Consider the following 14,202-nt stretch of genomic DNA (forward strand, 5'->3'; position numbering starts at 1 on the left):
GTTAGAGGCAGAATAAGACTTAGGTTAAAACATGAAAGTTGTAGCAAATGGTGTTAACTAGTTTCCTACAAAATTTCAGCTAGATCCGAGCACTGTAACATGTGAAATGACTGAAATACCCTTGACTGCCCATGAACCCTGTTCCGCGCCCAGATTTCTGTTTTCATGTAGTTTTCCATTTTTGACCCCTGAAAATGCATGATTTGGCTTTGGAGGTCTTCATAATAAATGTAGGTTTATGTCTTGGCTTCGAAACGCCATAAGATTCGTTTCAATCCGGTAAGTGTAGCTTCAGTTATGGATATTGTGCCGAAAGGTGTATTTGATAGTGTATGATGTGTATGTGGTTGATTTGAGATGAAATGATGTTGCTTGTAGGATGGAAAAGTAAGGAACTTAAGGGGATATGCTGTCCGATCTTTGAAAGCATTTGATTGTTTTGAGTTTGAGTTGAAGGGTTTGGATTTGGGCAAGGCAATGATATATGATGGATGGTTTCTGAGCCGTGGAGGTGAGTGACCCTAAACTGTTTCCAAAGTTACTTTTGAACGTTTTCTTGCATTATTTACTCGATTTCATATCATGAGTGTTTGCATGTGGTCCATGCCATGTTTTGGCTCAAATGAGTGTTTGGAATTCGTGTGCTGGACACCAACGTCTCCACCACTTCAATGAGTTCATGACATTATCTGGAACACCAACGTTGCTCCCTCTCATTGTTAAACGTTAAAGGATCTATTTGAGCGTTGGGTGTTTAAGTGCAACGATTTCACTGGCTCACGAGAGCAATAAACGGATATTTGATGACTGAATCATGACATCATCGAAATGCATTATTGTGAAATATGTTTTCTTACTACTTTTATTGGTTACTCACTGAGCTTCTAACTCACCCCAAAACTGTTTTATTCCCCTCCACAGGACTCGAGGCAAAGGAAGTGCTTGTAGTACTTATTCACGTGACTGGATGGCCTATATTTTGTACAGTTTAGATTTGGAATTCCTCCTGTATAATAGCTGGTATCAAGGATCAGAGTGGCGCAGCGGAAGCGTGGGCGCTTCGCTTACGATATGTAATTCTTGGAGAATTTGACGTAAAATTTGAGATTTATTTTGCATTTTGTTTGAGGTTTGTAGTGAGTGAATCCCGACGAGAGTTGGGCAGGCGACGCGCCGAACCCTAGGGTTCGCCCTTGGGAGAAGCTGGGGCGTCACAGGTGGTATCAGAGTTTAGGCTTTCGATCTCTGTAGTGTATCCTAGACTTGATGTTTAGGATGCCGGACTGTGGGTTTGGTTTGAAATATTAGTGATTCTTGCAGGATGTCTCGACTTGATTGGTACAAGATGGAATGTCGAGGACGACATTGTTTTAAGGAGGGGAGTTTGTGACGCCCCGAAAGAATGAGTGTGAGAACCGGAAAATTTTTATATATTTTCTGGACATTATTTTGTTTCCTCGTCTATAATTTTGTACCTTTCTTCCATATTTTGATTTTCTATACATTTTTATAAGTAAATATAGTTTCCAAATCATTTTCTTGATACAAGTTATTCCACGTTAATTTTGAAGAGTATTATGAACTTGGGACCCGCTGGTGCGGTAAATGCAATATATTTTTGACAATTTGATGGAGTTTTGTATTAAGTGATATTATTTTACAAGGTGCTAAGAGATAATTAGATGTTACGTATATGGATTAGTATTGGAGAGACAAAAAGATAAGTTTTAAACCAAAAGGTGACATGTGCCACCTTCTTATTCAAAGTTGGACTTTTGACCATCTTACCTTAACTTTACTAAAACCAAAATTTGACCAAAAATCAAGCCATTTCTTCCTTCTCATGGCTGAAACTTAGAGAGCAAGAGAGAGAGAAAAACCTTCATCTTTCACTCCACTTTCTTACTTCAATCTTGAGTTTTAACCGATGGAATTGCAAACCACTCCATAAAAGTTGGTTACTAAGGAGATTCCAAGGTCTTGGTGGAGTTATTTTGGAGAAGGAACCACTAAGCTACTACCTTTTGTGAGTTATCAAGGTACGGTGTGTAAAGATTCATTGTTTGTTTCCAATAATGGTGAATTCATGACTTGTGGTGGTTAGATATGTGATTTTATGGAAGATTTTATGGATTAGAGTGAAGTTAGCTAAATTTCTGATTTTATTGAGATTTTTCTGATTTTATTTGATTATCATGGTTTAATCATGATATGATGGTTGGTAATGGTGTAAAATGAAGCTTGTATATGTTAGTTGAAGTTGTTTGCGGAAGATTTCGGTTTTATGCGGAAATTCCAGGTTAGGATTTTGAATCTGCCCTGTTCTGACCGGATTTATTCGAGCATGTTAGAGGCAGAATAAGACTTAGGTTAAAACATGAAAGTTGTAGCAAATGGTGTTAACTAGTTTCCTACAAAATTTCAGCTAGATCCGAGCACTGTAACATGTGAAATGACTGAAATACCCTTGACTGCCCATGAACCCTGTTCCGCGCCCAGATTTCTGTTTTCATGTAGTTTTCCATTTTTGACCCCTGAAAATGCATGATTTGGCTTTGGAGGTCTTCATAATAAATGTAGGTTTATGTCTTGGCTTCGAAACGCCATAAGATTCGTTTCAATCCGATAAGTGTAGCTTCAGTTATGGATATTGTGCCGAAAGGTGTATTTGATAGTCTATGATGTGTATGTGGTTGATTTGAGATGAAATGATGTTGCTTGTAGGATGGAAAAGTAAGGAACTTAAGGGGATATGCTGTCCGATCTTTGAAAGCATTTGATGGTTTTGAGTTTGAGTTGAAGGGTTTGGATTTGGGCAAGGCAATGATATATGATGGATGGTTTCTGAGCCGTGGAGGTGAGTGACCCTAAACTGTTTCCAAAGTTACTTTTGAACGTTTTCTTGCATTATTTACTCGATTTCATATCATGAGTGTTTGCATGTGGTCCATGCCATGTTTTGGCTCAAATGAGTGTTTGGAATTCGTGTGCTGGACACCAACGTCTCCACCACTTCAATGAGTTCATGACATTATCTGGAACACCAACGTTGCTCCCTCTCATTGTTAAACGTTAAAGGATCTATTTGAGCGTTGGGTGTTTAAGTGCAACGATTTCACTGGCTCACGAGAGCAATAAACGGATATTTGATGACTGAATCATGACATCATCGAAATGCATTATTGTGAAATATGTTTTCTTACTACTTTTATTGGTTACTCACTGAGCTTCTAACTCACCCCAAAACTGTTTTATTCCCCTCCACAGGACTCGAGGCAAAGGAAGTGCTTGTAGTACTTATTCACGTGACTGGATGGCCTATATTTTGTACAGTTTAGATTTGGAATTCCTCCTGTATAATAGCTGGTATCAAGGATCAGAGTGGCGCAGCGGAAGCGTGGGCGCTTCGCTTACGATATGTAATTCTTGGAGAATTTGACGTAAAATTTGAGATTTATTTTGCATTTTGTTTGAGGTTTGTAGTGAGTGAATCCCGACGAGAGTTGGGCAGGCGACGCGCCGAACCCTAGGGTTCGCCCTTGGGAGAAGCTGGGGCGTCACAGGTGGTATCAGAGTTTAGGCTTTCGATCTCTGTAGTGTATCCTAGACTTGATGTTTAGGATGCCGGACTGTGGGTTTGGTTTGAAATATTAGTGATTCTTGCAGGATGTCTCGACTTGATTGGTACAAGATGGAATGTCGAGGACGACATTGTTTTAAGGAGGGGAGTTTGTGACGCCCCGAAAGAATGAGTGTGAGAACCGGAAAATTTTTATATATTTTCTGGACATTATTTTGTTTCCTCGTCTATAATTTTGTACCTTTCTTCCATATTTTGATTTTCTATACATTTTTATAAGTAAATATAGTTTCCAAATCATTTTCTTGATACAAGTTATTCCACGTTAATTTTGAAGAGTATTATGAACTTGGGACCCGCTGGTGCGGTAAATGCAATATATTTTTGACAATTTGATGGAGTTTTGTATTAAGTGATATTATTTTACAAGGTGCTAAGAGATAATTAGATGTTACGTATATGGATTAGTATTGGAGAGACAAAAAGATAAGTTTTAAACCAAAAGGTGACATGTGCCACCTTCTTATTCAAAGTTGGACTTTTGACCATCTTACCTTAACTTTACTAAAACCAAAATTTGACCAAAAATCAAGCCATTTCTTCCTTCTCATGGCTGAAACTTAGAGAGCAAGAGAGAGAGAAAAACCTTCATCTTTCACTCCACTTTCTTACTTCAATCTTGAGTTTTAACCGATGGAATTGCAAACCACTCCATAAAAGTTGGTTACTAAGGAGATTCCAAGGTCTTGGTGGAGTTATTTTGGAGAAGGAACCACTAAGCTACTACCTTTTGTGAGTTATCAAGGTACGGTGTGTAAAGATTCATTGTTTGTTTCCAATAATGGTGAATTCATGACTTGTGGTGGTTAGATATGTGATTTTATGGAAGATTTTATGGATTAGAGTGAAGTTAGCTAAATTTCTGATTTTATGGAGATTTTTCTGATTTTATATGATTATCATGGTTTAATCATGATATGATGGTTGGTAATGGTGTAAAATGAAGCTTGTATATGTTAGTTGAAGTTGTTTGCGGAAGATTTCGGTTTTATGCGGAAATTCCAGGTTAGGATTTTGAATCTGCCCTGTTCTGACCGGATTTATTCGAGCATGTTAGAGGCAGAATAAGACTTAGGTTAAAACATGAAAGTTGTAGCAAATGGTGTTAACTAGTTTCCTACAAAATTTCAGCTAGATCCGAGCACTGTAACATGTGAAATGACTGAAATACCCTTGACTGCCCATGAACCCTGTTCCGCGCCCAGATTTCTGTTTTCATGTAGTTTTCCATTTTTGACCCCTGAAAATGCATGATTTGGCTTTGGAGGTCTTCATAATAAATGTAGGTTTATGTCTTGGCTTCGAAACGCCATAAGATTCGTTTCAATCCGGTAAGTGTAGCTTCAGTTATGGATATTGTGCCGAAAGGTGTATTTGATAGTGTATGATGTGTATGTGGTTGATTTGAGATGAAATGATGTTGCTTGTAGGATGGAAAAGTAAGGAACTTAAGGGGATATGCTGTCCGATCTTTGAAAGCATTTGATTGTTTTGAGTTTGAGTTGAAGGGTTTGGATTTGGGCAAGGCAATGATATATGATGGATGGTTTCTGAGCCGTGGAGGTGAGTGACCCTAAACTGTTTCCAAAGTTACTTTTGAACGTTTTCTTGCATTATTTACTCGATTTCATATCATGAGTGTTTGCATGTGGTCCATGCCATGTTTTGGCTCAAATGAGTGTTTGGAATTCGTGTGCTGGACACCAACGTCTCCACCACTTCAATGAGTTCATGACATTATCTGGAACACCAACGTTGCTCCCTCTCATTGTTAAACGTTAAAGGATCTATTTGAGCGTTGGGTGTTTAAGTGCAACGATTTCACTGGCTCACGAGAGCAATAAACGGATATTTGATGACTGAATCATGACATCATCGAAATGCATTATTGTGAAATATGTTTTCTTACTACTTTTATTGGTTACTCACTGAGCTTCTAACTCACCCCAAAACTGTTTTATTCCCCTCCACAGGACTCGAGGCAAAGGAAGTGCTTGTAGTACTTATTCACGTGACTGGATGGCCTATATTTTGTACAGTTTAGATTTGGAATTCCTCCTGTATAATAGCTGGTATCAAGGATCAGAGTGGCGCAGCGGAAGCGTGGGCGCTTCGCTTACGATATGTAATTCTTGGAGAATTTGACGTAAAATTTGAGATTTATTTTGCATTTTGTTTGAGGTTTGTAGTGAGTGAATCCCGACGAGAGTTGGGCAGGCGACGCGCCGAACCCTAGGGTTCGCCCTTGGGAGAAGCTGGGGCGTCACAGGTGGTATCAGAGTTTAGGCTTTCGATCTCTGTAGTGTATCCTAGACTTGATGTTTAGGATGCCGGACTGTGGGTTTGGTTTGAAATATTAGTGATTCTTGCAGGATGTCTCGACTTGATTGGTACAAGATGGAATGTCGAGGACGACATTGTTTTAAGGAGGGGAGTTTGTGACGCCCCGAAAGAATGAGTGTGAGAACCGGAAAATTTTTATATATTTTCTGGACATTATTTTGTTTCCTCGTCTATAATTTTGTACCTTTCTTCCATATTTTGATTTTCTATACATTTTTATAAGTAAATATAGTTTCCAAATCATTTTCTTGATACAAGTTATTCCACGTTAATTTTGAAGAGTATTATGAACTTGGGACCCGCTGGTGCGGTAAATGCAATATATTTTTGACAATTTGATGGAGTTTTGTATTAAGTGATATTATTTTACAAGGTGCTAAGAGATAATTAGATGTTACGTATATGGATTAGTATTGGAGAGACAAAAAGATAAGTTTTAAACCAAAAGGTGACATGTGCCACCTTCTTATTCAAAGTTGGACTTTTGACCATCTTACCTTAACTTTACTAAAACCAAAATTTGACCAAAAATCAAGCCATTTCTTCCTTCTCATGGCTGAAACTTAGAGAGCAAGAGAGAGAGAAAAACCTTCATCTTTCACTCCACTTTCTTACTTCAATCTTGAGTTTTAACCGATGGAATTGCAAACCACTCCATAAAAGTTGGTTACTAAGGAGATTCCAAGGTCTTGGTGGAGTTATTTTGGAGAAGGAACCACTAAGCTACTACCTTTTGTGAGTTATCAAGGTACGGTGTGTAAAGATTCATTGTTTGTTTCCAATAATGGTGAATTCATGACTTGTGGTGGTTAGATATGTGATTTTATGGAAGATTTTATGGATTAGAGTGAAGTTAGCTAAATTTCTGATTTTATGGAGATTTTTCTGATTTTATATGATTATCATGGTTTAATCATGATATGATGGTTGGTAATGGTGTAAAATGAAGCTTGTATATGTTAGTTGAAGTTGTTTGCGGAAGATTTCGGTTTTATGCGGAAATTCCAGGTTAGGATTTTGAATCTGCCCTGTTCTGACCGGATTTATTCGAGCATGTTAGAGGCAGAATAAGACTTAGGTTAAAACATGAAAGTTGTAGCAAATGGTGTTAACTAGTTTCCTACAAAATTTCAGCTAGATCCGAGCACTGTAACATGTGAAATGACTGAAATACCCTTGACTGCCCATGAACCCTGTTCCGCGCCCAGATTTCTGTTTTCATGTAGTTTTCCATTTTTGACCCCTGAAAATGCATGATTTGGCTTTGGAGGTCTTCATAATAAATGTAGGTTTATGTCTTGGCTTCGAAACGCCATAAGATTCGTTTCAATCCGGTAAGTGTAGCTTCAGTTATGGATATTGTGCCGAAAGGTGTATTTGATAGTGTATGATGTGTATGTGGTTGATTTGAGATGAAATGATGTTGCTTGTAGGATGGAAAAGTAAGGAATTTAAGGGGATATGCTGTCCGATCTTTGAAAGCATTTGATTGTTTTGAGTTTGAGTTGAAGGGTTTGGATTTGGGCAAGGCAATGATATATGATGGATGGTTTCTGAGCCGTGGAGGTGAGTGACCCTAAACTGTTTCCAAAGTTACTTTTGAACGTTTTCTTGCATTATTTACTCGATTTCATATCATGAGTGTTTGCATGTGGTCCATGCCATGTTTTGGCTCAAATGAGTGTTTGGAATTCGTGTGCTGGACACCAACGTCTCCACCACTTCAATGAGTTCATGACATTATCTGGAACACCAACGTTGCTCCCTCTCATTGTTAAACGTTAAAGGATCTATTTGAGCGTTGGGTGTTTAAGTGCAACGATTTCACTGGCTCACGAGAGCAATAAACGGATATTTGATGACTGAATCATGACATCATCGAAATGCATTATTGTGAAATATGTTTTCTTACTACTTTTATTGGTTACTCACTGAGCTTCTAACTCACCCCAAAACTGTTTTATTCCCCTCCACAGGACTCGAGGCAAAGGAAGTGCTTGTAGTACTTATTCACGTGACTGGATGGCCTATATTTTGTACAGTTTAGATTTGGAATTCCTCCTGTATAATAGCTGGTATCAAGGATCAGAGTGGCGCAGCGGAAGCGTGGGCGCTTCGCTTACGATATGTAATTCTTGGAGAATTTGACGTAAAATTTGAGATTTATTTTGCATTTTGTTTGAGGTTTGTAGTGAGTGAATCCCGACGAGAGTTGGGCAGGCGACGCGCCGAACCCTAGGGTTCGCCCTTGGGAGAAGCTGGGGCGTCACAGGTGGTATCAGAGTTTAGGCTTTCGATCTCTGTAGTGTATCCTAGACTTGATGTTTAGGATGCCGGACTGTGGGTTTGGTTTGAAATATTAGTGATTCTTGCAGGATGTCTCGACTTGATTGGTACAAGATGGAATGTCGAGGACGACATTGTTTTAAGGAGGGGAGTTTGTGACGCCCCGAAAGAATGAGTGTGAGAACCGGAAAATTTTTATATATTTTCTGGACATTATTTTGTTTCCTCGTCTATAATTTTGTACCTTTCTTCCATATTTTGATTTTCTATACATTTTTATAAGTAAATATAGTTTCCAAATCATTTTCTTGATACAAGTTATTCCACGTTAATTTTGAAGAGTATTATGAACTTGGGACCCGCTGGTGCGGTAAATGCAATATATTTTTGACAATTTGATGGAGTTTTGTATTAAGTGATATTATTTTACAAGGTGCTAAGAGATAATTAGATGTTACGTATATGGATTAGTATTGGAGAGACAAAAAGATAAGTTTTAAACCAAAAGGTGACATGTGCCACCTTCTTATTCAAAGTTGGACTTTTGACCATCTTACCTTAACTTTACTAAAACCAAAATTTGACCAAAAATCAAGCCATTTCTTCCTTCTCATGGCTGAAACTTAGAGAGCAAGAGAGAGAGAAAAACCTTCATCTTTCACTCCACTTTCTTACTTCAATCTTGAGTTTTAACCGATGGAATTGCAAACCACTCCATAAAAGTTGGTTACTAAGGAGATTCCAAGGTCTTGGTGGAGTTATTTTGGAGAAGGAACCACTAAGCTACTACCTTTTGTGAGTTATCAAGGTACGGTGTGTAAAGATTCATTGTTTGTTTCCAATAATGGTGAATTCATGACTTGTGGTGGTTAGATATGTGATTTTATGGAAGATTTTATGGATTAGAGTGAAGTTAGCTAAATTTCTGATTTTATGGAGATTTTTCTGATTTTATATGATTATCATGGTTTAATCATGATATGATGGTTGGTAATGGTGTAAAATGAAGCTTGTATATGTTAGTTGAAGTTGTTTGCGGAAGATTTCGGTTTTATGCGGAAATTCCAGGTTAGGATTTTGAATCTGCCCTGTTCTGACCGGATTTATTCGAGCATGTTAGAGGCAGAATAAGACTTAGGTTAAAACATGAAAGTTGTAGCAAATGGTGTTAACTAGTTTCCTACAAAATTTCAGCTAGATCCGAGCACTGTAACATGTGAAATGACTGAAATACCCTTGACTGCCCATGAACCCTGTTCCGCGCCCAGATTTCTGTTTTCATGTAGTTTTCCATTTTTGACCCCTGAAAATGCATGATTTGGCTTTGGAGGTCTTCATAATAAATGTAGGTTTATGTCTTGGCTTCGAAACGCCATAAGATTCGTTTCAATCCGGTAAGTGTAGCTTCAGTTATGGATATTGTGCCGAAAGGTGTATTTGATAGTGTATGATGTGTATGTGGTTGATTTGAGATGAAATGATGTTGCTTGTAGGATGGAAAAGTAAGGAACTTAAGGGGATATGCTGTCCGATCTTTGAAAGCATTTGATTGTTTTGAGTTTGAGTTGAAGGGTTTGGATTTGGGCAAGGCAATGATATATGATGGATGGTTTCTGAGCCGTGGAGGTGAGTGACCCTAAACTGTTTCCAAAGTTACTTTTGAACGTTTTCTTGCATTATTTACTCGATTTCATATCATGAGTGTTTGCATGTGGTCCATGCCATGTTTTGGCTCAAATGAGTGTTTGGAATTCGTGTGCTGGACACCAACGTCTCCACCACTTCAATGAGTTCATGACATTATCTGGAACACCAACGTTGCTCCCTCTCATTGTTAAACGTTAAAGGATCTATTTGAGCGTTGGGTGTTTAAGTGCAACGATTTCACTGGCTCACGAGAGCAATAAACGGATATTTGATGACTGAATCATGACATCATCGAAATGCATTATTGTGAAATATGTTTTCTTACTACTTTTATTGGTTACTCACTGAGCTTCTAACTCACCCCAAAACTGTTTTATTCCCCTCCACAGGACTCGAGGCAAAGGAAGTGCTTGTAGTACTTATTCACGTGACTGGATGGCCTATATTTTGTACAGTTTAGATTTGGAATTCCTCCTGTATAATAGCTGGTATCAAGGATCAGAGTGGCGCAGCGGAAGCGTGGGCGCTTCGCTTACGATATGTAATTCTTGGAGAATTTGACGTAAAATTTGAGATTTATTTTGCATTTTGTTTGAGGTTTGTAGTGAGTGAATCCCGACGAGAGTTGGGCAGGCGACGCGCCGAACCCTAGGGTTCGCCCTTGGGAGAAGCTGGGGCGTCACAGGTGGTATCAGAGTTTAGGCTTTCGATCTCTGTAGTGTATCCTAGACTTGATGTTTAGGATGCCGGACTGTGGGTTTGGTTTGAAATATTAGTGATTCTTGCAGGATGTCTCGACTTGATTGGTACAAGATGGAATGTCGAGGACGACATTGTTTTAAGGAGGGGAGTTTGTGACGCCCCGAAAGAATGAGTGTGAGAACCGGAAAATTTTTATATATTTTCTGGACATTATTTTGTTTCCTCGTCTATAATTTTGTACCTTTCTTCCATATTTTGATTTTCTATACATTTTTATAAGTAAATATAGTTTCCAAATCATTTTCTTGATACAAGTTATTCCACGTTAATTTTGAAGAGTATTATGAACTTGGGACCCGCTGGTGCGGTAAATGCAATATATTTTTGACAATTTGATGGAGTTTTGTATTAAGTGATATTATTTTACAAGGTGCTAAGAGATAATTAGATGTTACGTATATGGATTAGTATTGGAGAGACAAAAAGATAAGTTTTAAACCAAAAGGTGACATGTGCCACCTTCTTATTCAAAGTTGGACTTTTGACCATCTTACCTTAACTTTACTAAAACCAAAATTTGACCAAAAATCAAGCCATTTCTTCCTTCTCATGGCTGAAACTTAGAGAGCAAGAGAGAGAGAAAAACCTTCATCTTTCACTCCACTTTCTTACTTCAATCTTGAGTTTTAACCGATGGAATTGCAAACCACTCCATAAAAGTTGGTTACTAAGGAGATTCCAAGGTCTTGGTGGAGTTATTTTGGAGAAGGAACCACTAAGCTACTACCTTTTGTGAGTTATCAAGGTACGGTGTGTAAAGATTCATTGTTTGTTTCCAATAATGGTGAATTCATGACTTGTGGTGGTTAGATATGTGATTTTATGGAAGATTTTATGGATTAGAGTGAAGTTAGCTAAATTTCTGATTTTATGGAGATTTTTCTGATTTTATATGATTATCATGGTTTAATCATGATATGATGGTTGGTAATGGTGTAAAATGAAGCTTGTATATGTTAGTTGAAGTTGTTTGCGGAAGATTTCGGTTTTATGCGGAAATTCCAGGTTAGGATTTTGAATCTGCCCTGTTCTGACCGGATTTATTCGAGCATGTTAGAGGCAGAATAAGACTTAGGTTAAAACATGAAAGTTGTAGCAAATGGTGTTAACTAGTTTCCTACAAAATTTCAGCTAGATCCGAGCACTGTAACATGTGAAATGACTGAAATACCCTTGACTGCCCATGAACCCTGTTCCGCGCCCAGATTTCTGTTTTCATGTAGTTTTCCATTTTTGACCCCTGAAAATGCATGATTTGGCTTTGGAGGTCTTCATAATAAATGTAGGTTTATGTCTTGGCTTCGAAACGCCATAAGATTCGTTTCAATCCGGTAAGTGTAGCTTCAGTTATGGATATTGTGCCGAAAGGTGTATTTGATAGTGTATGATGTGTATGTGGTTGATTTGAGATGAAATGATGTTGCTTGTAGGATGGAAAAGTAAGGAACTTAAGGGGATATGCTGTCCGATCTTTGAAAGCATTTGATTGTTTTGAGTTTGAGTTGAAGGGTTTGGATTTGGGCAAGGCAATGATATATGATGGATGGTTTCTGAGCCGTGGAGGTGAGTGACCCTAAACTGTTTCCAAAGTTACTTTTGAACGTTTTCTTGCATTATTTACTCGATTTCATATCATGAGTGTTTGCATGTGGTCCATGCCATGTTTTGGCTCAAATGAGTGTTTGGAATTCGTGTGCTGGACACCAACGTCTCCACCACTTCAATGAGTTCATGACATTATCTGGAACACCAACGTTGCTCCCTCTCATTGTTAAACGTTAAAGGATCTATTTGAGCGTTGGGTGTTTAAGTGCAACGATTTCACTGGCTCACGAGAGCAATAAACGGATATTTGATGACTGAATCATGACATCATCGAAATGCATTATTGTGAAATATGTTTTCTTACTACTTTTATTGGTTACTCACTGAGCTTCTAACTCACCCCAAAACTGTTTTATTCCCCTCCACAGGACTCGAGGCAAAGGAAGTGCTTGTAGTACTTATTCACGTGACTGGATGGCCTATATTTTGTACAGTTTAGATTTGGAATTCCTCCTGTATAATAGCTGGTATCAAGGATCAGAGTGGCGCAGCGGAAGCGTGGGCGCTTCGCTTACGATATGTAATTCTTGGAGAATTTGACGTAAAATTTGAGATTTATTTTGCATTTTGTTTGAGGTTTGTAGTGAGTGAATCCCGACGAGAGTTGGGCAGGCGACGCGCCGAACCCTAGGGTTCGCCCTTGGGAGAAGCTGGGGCGTCACAGGTGGTATCAGAGTTTAGGCTTTCGATCTCTGTAGTGTATCCTAGACTTGATGTTTAGGATGCCGGACTGTGGGTTTGGTTTGAAATATTAGTGATTCTTGCAGGATGTCTCGACTTGATTGGTACAAGATGGAATGTCGAGGACGACATTGTTTTAAGGAGGGGAGTTTGTGACGCCCCGAAAGAATGAGTGTGAGAACCGGAAAATTTTTATATATTTTCTGGACATTATTTTGTTTCCTCGTCTATAATTTTGTACCTTTCTTCCATATTTTGATTTTCTATACATTTTTATAAGTAAATATAGTTTCCAAATCATTTTCTTGATACAAGTTATTCCACGTTAATTTTGAAGAGTATTATGAACTTGGGACCCGCTGGTGCGGTAAATGCAATATATTTTTGACAATTTGATGGAGTTTTGTATTAAGTGATATTATTTTACAAGGTGCTAAGAGATAATTAGATGTTACGTATATGGATTAGTATTGGAGAGACAAAAAGATAAGTTTTAAACCAAAAGGTGACATGTGCCACCTTCTTATTCAAAGTTGGACTTTTGACCATCTTACCTTAACTTTACTAAAACCAAAATTTGACCAAAAATCAAGCCATTTCTTCCTTCTCATGGCTGAAACTTAGAGAGCAAGAGAGAGAGAAAAACCTTCATCTTTCACTCCACTTTCTTACTTCAATCTTGAGTTTTAACCGATGGAATTGCAAACCACTCCATAAAAGTTGGTTACTAAGGAGATTCCAAGGTCTTGGTGGAGTTATTTTGGAGAAGGAACCACTAAGCTACTACCTTTTGTGAGTTATCAAGGTACGGTGTGTAAAGATTCATTGTTTGTTTCCAATAATGGTGAATTCATGACTTGTGGTGGTTAGATATGTGATTTTATGGAAGATTTTATGGATTAGAGTGAAGTTAGCTAAATTTCTGATTTTATGGAGATTTTTCTGATTTTATATGATTATCATGGTTTAATCATGATATGATGGTTGGTAATGGTGTAAAATGAAGCTTGTATATGTTAGTTGAAGTTGTTTGCGGAAGATTTCGGTTTTATGCGGAAATTCCAGGTTAGGATTTTGAATCTGCCCTGTTCTGACCGGATTTATTCGAGCATGTTAGAGGCAGAATAAGACTTAGGTTAAAACATGAAAGTTGTAGCAAATGGTGTTAACTAGTTTCCTACAAAATTTCAGCTAGATCCGAGCACTGTAACATGTGAAATGACTGAAATACCCTTGAC

The sequence above is a fragment of the Coffea arabica genome, chromosome 7e (assembly GCF_036785885.1).
Source record: "Coffea arabica cultivar ET-39 chromosome 7e, Coffea Arabica ET-39 HiFi, whole genome shotgun sequence".
NCBI lineage: Eukaryota > Viridiplantae > Streptophyta > Magnoliopsida > Gentianales > Rubiaceae > Coffea > Coffea arabica.